Consider the following 8,880-nt stretch of genomic DNA (forward strand, 5'->3'; position numbering starts at 1 on the left):
CTCTATCAAATCCCACTGAGGCTACTTACAGCTGTGTAATTGTGGACAAGTAACCTAATGCTGAAACTTGCCTTCCTTATCTATAAAAGAAGGATAAGCTGGGCACAGCATGCCTGTAATCCCAGTGGCTCAGGAAGCTGAGGCAGGAGGATCACAAGTTCAAAGCCAACCTCAGCAAAAGCCAGGTGCTAAGCAACTCAGTGAGACCCTATCTCCAAATAAAATACAAAAAAAAAAAAATGTGGCTCAGTGGTTGAGTGCCCCTGAGTTCAATCCTTGGTACTCCCCTCCAAAAAAAAAAAAAAAAAAAAAAAAAAGAGGGTAACAAGGCCAGCCTGGGCTATGCAGCAAATGAGATAGTTTTTGTAAACCCTCTAGCACTGTGCCTGGTATGTGAAGTGCTCAAGACATGGTAGCTTCTATTATGTTTTAATAAATAACGACTTTATTGAGATAGCACTTGCATATGACAAAATATATCATTTCAAAGCATACAAGTGGGTTTTTAAAAGTATTTTTGGGCCATCACTGCCACAAGTCTCTGTTATCCTTTATGGTCTCCCTGCTTTTGCTCTTCTCTCTCTCTCTCTCTCTCTCTCTCTCTCTCTCTCTCTCTCTCTCTCTCTCTCTTTTATTTCGAAGAAATATAATTGTATTGCTTTCATATTCATTGAGTAACTCCACTAATAGAAAAGGAAAGTTTAGAATACATTTGATAATTCTACTTAATAAATATAAAGATCAGTAAATTAGGTAGATAGAAACATATAGTAATAATATTCTTTATTATTATTACCTAGTAAGAAGATAAAAATCACCACGTTTATCACATTGGTGGTTGCAGTGGTATTCATACATGATGATTTTCTAGAAGTTCCTTCTGGTATTGACTCTACTTTTAGGCAGGTTACACATTTCCTTGGGTTGCTTTTTAAAATTTCCATGGTGAGCCAGGTGTGGTGGCGCAGGCCTGCAATCCCAGCGGCTCAGGGGGCTGAGGCAGGAAGATCATGAGTTCAAAGCCAGCTTCAGCAAGAGCGAGGTGCTAAGCAACTCAGTGAGACCCTGTCTCTAAATAAAATACAAAACAGGGCTGGGAATTAAGTGCCCCTGAGTTTAAACTCCAGTATCCACCCACCCCCAAAAAGTATTTCCTTAGCGAATGCTCTCACAGAAAATTCAAAATAAAATTCCCATGAATCTTGAAAAATGTCAAGTCTTTAGAGCCCTAAAGTGTTGCTCTTGTCTCTTTATGGTCTTTCCTCCACTTGGAGCCAAAAGGGGCATATACTAGAATGATTGGTCAGGTATGGCTACTCCTCTGTTGGAGATGCTCCAATGGCTTCCATTTCTCTCACAAAACAAGAGTCCTTGTGGTGTCCACCAGCTCTTTATGATCTGGTTTCCATTACCTGTCTCACTTTTCCTCCCCTTCTCCCCCTCACATACACTTCTCCAGCAATACTGGCCTCTGTACCATCCCTGACACCTGCTAAGCACCCTCCTGCCTCAGGTCCTTTGTACTTACTGTGCCCTGACACAGGGCCAGAACTCCACATGCTCCCTCTGTTTTACCAAAACTAATATTACACTGAGACCCTCAAATAACTCTCAGACCACACAGTTGTATGCCAATAAAGCCTTTATTGCTGGCCAGTGGTGGACACTCTACTCTCTAAAAGTGAGATGGTCAGAGTGACGCATCCGCCTTCATTTGGCCTCACATTTAAGCCAGAAAAATCACAAAAGGGATGTTTGGGGGTTTAGCCAATGTAAACAAGCAAGTACAGAAGCTGAGTTGGGCAGTTAATGAGACAATGCAATGGGTACATTGGTATTTCCCACAGGACTTTCCAGGTTGGCATAGCAGCAAGCAAGCAGACAGGAAGTGGGTCAAAATGACCCTAGTTGAGTACAAGTTAGAGAATGTTTACTAATTTCTAGACAATTAATCTCTCACAAGGTACACTGTCCAAGAAATATGGAAAGCAAAGAGAACGATTTTACATTGTATAAGAACTGCTAGGTAACTATTAATGGGTACAGAGGTGGGGCCTTCCCACAGGAGAAGCATTTCTTACATGATATGGAGTCTCAGGGTAAAATGGAGTCTGTTTGGTCATTGCCTAGGCTGGCCCATATCACCTCCTACCTCCTTTAGAGCTTTGCTTCAGTGTCATCTTTTCAGTGAGACCATCACAGACCTTCCCCCTCTTTCTTTGTCAAAATTCCCTATCCTTTCTTCTGGCTCACTGTTCTCCAAAGGATTTAGCACCATCAGTAAAACACCAGACATGTTTTACTTAATTGTTGCCCATCTCTTCCATGAGGGCATGGGGGTTTGCCTGTTTCATTCTACAATCTACTGCCAGGACCTAGAGCAGGACTTGGCTTGTGGTGGCTGCACAGTGCCTGTTGTTGAATGAATGCATGATATATAAGCAGATATAGGAACCGTCATTAGGGAAGACAGTCCACCAACAGATGGTCTAGTTTGGGGGCCAAAACTATGACATTGAGTAATTTGAGGAAAGGTGGGCCTTTCGTACCCACACAAAACAAGATATGGACCGTAGCCCCTGAGCTCAATTCAGTTTGACAAGAAACCTCCTGCTGAAAGTCTGATATTGCATGTATTGTTGGAATTCAAGGACAATTACGTCATACAGTAACTGACCTCAGTGAGCCTATTAGGACTTGGAAGAAGCAAATAAATACTGATGCTCCTTGTTTTATGATGGGATTTTTCATGAAAAACCTCTGGTAAATTGAAAAATCTCACAAGTTGGAAATGCACTTAAAACAATCTGCAGAATGCCCCAGATTAGCAACAGAGTCCAGTGTGGAGAATCAGTTGTTTTCCATGGTGATCGTGTGACTGGGAGCTGTGCTTTATTGCTGCTGCCCAGTATTGCATGAGAGAATTGCACTGCACTTGGGTAGCCAAGGAAAAGACCAAAATTCAAAATGTGTTTTCTAATGAATGTACGTGGCTTTTATATCATCATAAATTTGAAAAATTGTAGGTCAAACTAGCCTTGGAATTCAGGGACCATCAGTAATTTTAATACAGGATTTTGAGAGCTACCTTGGAAGAAAACACAAAATACAAGTTAGGGCCAATAGAGGTATTGAAGGTTGGCAGGGGGGCTCTCAAGGCTTCCATGGTGGTGATTCTGAGCTGCCTTTTCAATAAACATATCAGACGAGTTTATTATTTCATAGGATGCATAATACTGAAGACAAAACAGCAGTTTCCAGGCAGTGGGGCGCTGGTGTTGGAGCTGGAGAGCCAAGTGATACATTTTCAGGGATCTCAAGATGGGTTAATATCACATTGGTAGCTTAAATTTTGTTATGATGGGGGAAATTACAACACAGAAACTAGCTGAATGACTATCAGGGTTTCTCTCTGCATGCCTGCCCAAGGCAGCTGGTTGCTAAACATTACTAGCCCACTCCTAGGCACAGGACAGGTGTGCTACTGTGGCTTGTCTTAGGGGATGGTTATAACAACTGACAATCAGAGACAGTACACCCGGTGATAGAAGGTGAGCAGGGCCTTTGTGGCAGGTGACATTGGATAAGTCAAAGTGAATATACTAGATGGAATAGAGTCATGTCCACTTGGAACCTCAAATGTGCTCTTATTTTGAAAATAGGGTTTCTAAAAATGCGGTCAGTTAAGGTGATGTCACATTGGATTAATGCAGGCGCTAACTCCTGCAACTGGTGACTTTATAAGAGACAGCAGGAGAGGGAGCTTTGGATACAGAGACACAGAGGAGACCCAGGGAAGGTCACATGAAGAGGGACACAGGAATTTTTGTGATGCAGTTAACAAGGCAAGAAATGCCAAGAACTGCTGTCAACCACCAGAAACTGGGAAGAGGCAAGGAAGAATCCATTTTGATGGGTTCCAGAAGGAGAAAGGCCCACTGACACCTTGATTTCAGACTTTAAGCTCTGGAACTGTGAGAAGACAAGTTCCTGTTGTTTTTAAGCCGCCCTAGGAAATGGACACAGAACTGTCTGATAAGGACAAAGAGGCAGGAAGGTGGAAGGTATAAGGAATACCTGGGGAACAGGGAAGAATAAGAATGGTTGGCACTCATTGAGGGCCTTCTTACATCTCCTTCATCCCTACAATGTGCTTCCCATATTGTAAACATCATTTCTGTTCGTCTTTAAAATACTCCTATGAGATGTAGGGCCATTCCCTTCATTTTGTAGGAAAGAATACCGAAGTTAAGAGAAGTTAAGCAACTTATTGAAAGTTGCACATCTTACACTCATTTCCTCTTCTTTTCCCTCTTCACACAGCTTTTAATGACAGAACTAGTATCTAAAACAAGCTGATTGACTTTTAATACCCATATTCCTTCCCCTGTGACACTCTACCTGGCAGGTGTTCTTCCCAAGTGGGAAAGGGTCATCTCAACAGTGTCAAATGATGGAGTCAGTGATGGGATATTAAAACTCTTAAATAAACACACACATACACACACACACACACACACACACACACACACATAAAGGAGATTTTAGGACCTGCTATAGTTTGAATGTTGAACAATCCTCAAAGGCCTATGTGTTAAAAGACTGTTCCCCAGGTGACACTAATGGGAGGTGGTGAAAATTTTAGGAAATAGGGCCAGTGGAAGGTCCTTAGGTCATTGAGCCCAAACCCCCCTTTCTCTTTGTAAATTAATTATCTCAGGTGCTTTATTATAGTTATGGAAAGCTGACTAATGTAGGACTTCAGTACAGTTCAAGGCCTTTTTCATTGCAAAGATCATCTCAATCTGGTAGAAAGATTCAGAAGTCATTTAAGAATAGAATTTTGAATCATCACAGAAATGTCAAGAAAAATCCTCTGAGAGAACTGAGACTCATTATGTACATGGAAACCACCATTATGTTCAGAAGTGATCTGAGAGCTGCTGTTTATGGTGGCTAGAATCTTTTATTTTTCTCAAATGACATCTTTTCTTTGGCATCACAATTGCATATCATGTTAAAAGAAAAAAAAAGATTTAGAATAGCAGGCAATAGTCAAAATTCTACACATTTTTTACACAGAAAAAATTACTAAAAAATAGATATGTTCTGGGGCTGGGGATGTGGCTCAAGCAGTAGCATGCTCACCTGTCATGCATGGGGTGCTGGGTTCGAACCTCAACACCACATAAAAATAAAAAAAAAAGATATTGCGTCCACTTGAAACTAAAAAATAAATATTAAAAAATAGATATATTCCCATTAGAATTATAAGGAATCACATCAAACAATTGTGGTTAGCATTGTGACTGCATTTATAAAATATTTAACTGATAAAAGCCACCAATGATTCCCCTTGGTAGATACATGTAAAAAAATGCTCTGAGTTATATAATATTAGGATTGCATTGAATTTGTATATTGATGAAGTAATCAACCCAGTACCTAAAAAACAGGGCATTCCTAACACAGGTGCACTAGTTGAATAGAGAAAGAAAAAGTTATAATTTCATGAATTCCTTACCTTACTTTGTGTGTAAGTCAGCTTTTCATTGCTGTGACCAAAATACCTGACAAGAACAATGTAGAGGAAGGAAAGCTTATTTTGGCTCATGGTTTCACGGGTTCAGTCCATGGTCGGTCCACTCCACTGTTCTAGGCCAGAGGTGATGGCATATCATCATGGCAGAAGGGCATGGTAGAGGAGAGCTGCTCAAATCAGAGCAGGTGGGAAGCAGAGAGATGGGAGAAGGGCTGGTAGACAAAGATCCACCCTTCCAGGGCAAGTCCCAGGTGACCACCTTCTCCAACCACACACCACCTATTTATAGTTACCACCCAGCCCATTCAAACTAGGATGGACTGATTAGGTACAGTTTGCATAATACGATAATTTAACCTCTAAATATTCATGAGTCGACACAGGAGCTTTTGAAGGAAACTTCTGATCCAAACCATAATACTTGATTTACAAAATTACAGCCTATATATGAGATATGACTTTCTCCTCTTTTTAAAATTTTATTTGTTCTGTTTAGATATACAAGACAGTAGAGTGTATTTTGATATTTTATGCCTACATAGCGTATAACTTAGGATCCCATTCTTGTGGTTGTACATGATGTGGAGTTACACTGGTTGTGTATTCATATATGAACATAGGAAAGTTATTTCAGATTCATTCTACTTTCTTTCCTATTCCTTCCTTCCCTTCCCTTTATTCTCCTTTGTCTAATCCCACTGAACTTCTGTTCTTCACCCCCTCCTTTTTGTGTGTTAGCATCTGCATATCAGAGAGTACATTTGACCTTTGGTTTGGGGGATTGGCTTATCTCACTTAGCACGATAGTCTCCAGATCCATCCATTTACTGGCAAAAGTCATAAAATCATTCTTTTTATGGCTGAGTAATATTGCATTGTGTATATATACACCTCACTTTCTTTATCCATTCATTTTTTTAAGGGCACCTAAGTTGGTTCCACAGATTAGCTATTGTGAATTGAGCTGCTATAAACATTGATGTGGCTGCATCACTGTTGAATGTGGAATTGAAGTCCTTTGGGTATACACCAAAGAATGGGATAACTGGATCAAATGGTAGTTCCATTCCAAGTTTTCTGAGGAATCTCCATACTGTTCTCCAGAGTGGTTGCACCCTTTTGCAGTCCCACCATCAATGTATAAGTGTATCTTTCCTACTACATCCTCCTCAACATTTATTGTTACTTGTATTCTTGATAATTGCCATTCTGACTGGAGTGAGATGGAATCTCAGTGTAGCTGATTTCTTCTGATTTCTAAATTTATTAAAAATCTAACATTTCAAATGCTGACATTTGCCTGTTTGGTTTAAATTGGAGAGGGGAGGGTCCAGGAATTGAACTCAGGGGCACTTTACCACTGAGCTACATCCCCAATTTTTTCTTTTTTTAAATTTTGAGACAGGGTCTTGCTAACTTGCTGAGGCTGGCCTCAAAAGCTCCTGTGTAGACTCATGAATATTCCTGCCTCAGACTCCCGAGTTGCTGGGATTACAAGCATGCATCACTGCTCCTGGTTTTATTTAGATTTTTTAAATGTGATAGTTAGCATCTTTTATCTGTGATTTAAGACTCTGGAGTCTGAAGTCTGCTTAACAGAAGGAATTGATTTGTCTCAGGCCTGAATCTCACTGGAGCACTCAATGCAGATGGAAAACTGATAGCTCAAAAGCCAAGTATGACCTTCTGGTGGGTTATGTTTGTCTGCACTGGTTGATTCTTTTAAATCTTTGAATTTAAGCCTTCAACTGCAGCTTAAACTCTCGTGTTTACCACATTCTGCCTCATTATGGCCTCACAGCCAGCCATGCAGTTTCTACAGTTGGTCACCTACGAGGCCTTTGAAATCATTAGCTTCTGTGATCTTGAAGGGCAGGCTTTGGGCAGTTTTCCCCACACTTGCAAAATTACTTTCATTATCTTGATTCTGCTTCTAATTACCACGAGAGACATTAGTTCTTCATACCTCTGAAATGATGAGTGGAATTTCTTTTCTCCTCAAGTTTAAAACCAACTCAGAGGGAACAGAAGCCTTACTTATGGGGAGGCTTCACTCTTGGAGGCAAAAATGATGCAGGTGAGAGATCAAATTGAGTGGGACCAGGTAGAAAAGGACTTTGAGCAATCAGAACACAGAACCAGGGGAGAGGGAGTCCCCACTGATGAGTGACAGGTAGTGTTGTCATGAAAAAAATTCCTTCCCAGCATTTCTTGGGCAATTTATATACTTTTTCTAGTCTCAAATTATGAGACAAATAGGTTGAAAAGTGGGAAAAATATAAGAAAGTATTTCAATTTTCTCTCGGTTTTTCTTTTCTGTCTTTCTTTCTTTTTTCTTTTTCCAGTGCTGGGGACTGAACCCAGGGCCTTGGGCACACCAAGCAAGTGCTCTACCACTAAATTACATCCCCAACTCAACCTATTAGAATTCTCCAGGGAAAATTAAAGCTTAATCATCATCAGAGACCCTCCTTGTTTGAAGAGATCCACTGAAAGTAAAATCAGGAAACAGTGATCCAGGAGTTGAAGGCTGAGGTGGACACTTCTGGGAACCAGAGAAAGAGAATGTCCCAGAGATGTCATGGGGTGATCAGTCTGTCTTGCTCAGAGTTGTTACCTGTTAGAAGTGTGTTTTCTTGGCTGTAATATCCAGAGCTCGGTTGTGCCAGGGCAATGGGGGAAGTGGCTGAAAGGCCAAAGAAAGTGCCTGGAAAGACATGATTCACTGGGGAATACGGGACTGCAGTACTCAGGGATGGCGGGTTGGACAGGTAGCACCTCATCCCTCAAGGTGCTTCTCCAAGTCTTCCTGAGTGTTTGGTCCAAGGGTGGCCTTGGATGAGTAACACGTATCCTTTTCACAGTGCCCTCAGTTTCATCCGAGTCGCCACTGACAGAGGGGTTTTGTGTTAGGCTGAAGGAACAGTGACATCATTGCATTAACTTGCTTGCTTTGCTTGCATGAGCATGATCCCAAGTGACAGCACCGGTTATGGGTGAGTTCTGCTCCCTCACTTGTTGAAGGATAACATGAGAGAAGCATATAAAGCAGGGTTTATTTAAAAAGAGGTGACATAGACTTCTCCCGGGAGGGCCATAACTAGAATCTGGTATCTCAAGAGTCCAGGGTGTTCTGCCTTTTTTGTAAGACTTCAGCTTCTTTGGTTCTCCTGCTCTCTTCCCCTTATCTCTCTCCTTCCTGCACACATGACTAGGCCCAGGAGATGGCCAAAAGGTGAAGAGCAGATGGGCTCCTGAAGGGGCCCAAGTTGGAGAGATCTGGACAGGAAGGGGGCATAATTAACAACTCTCTGTAGAAAAGGACAATCCCTGAGACA

Source organism: Ictidomys tridecemlineatus, chromosome 5 (genome assembly GCF_052094955.1).
Source record: "Ictidomys tridecemlineatus isolate mIctTri1 chromosome 5, mIctTri1.hap1, whole genome shotgun sequence".
NCBI classification, from domain to species: domain Eukaryota; kingdom Metazoa; phylum Chordata; class Mammalia; order Rodentia; family Sciuridae; genus Ictidomys; species Ictidomys tridecemlineatus.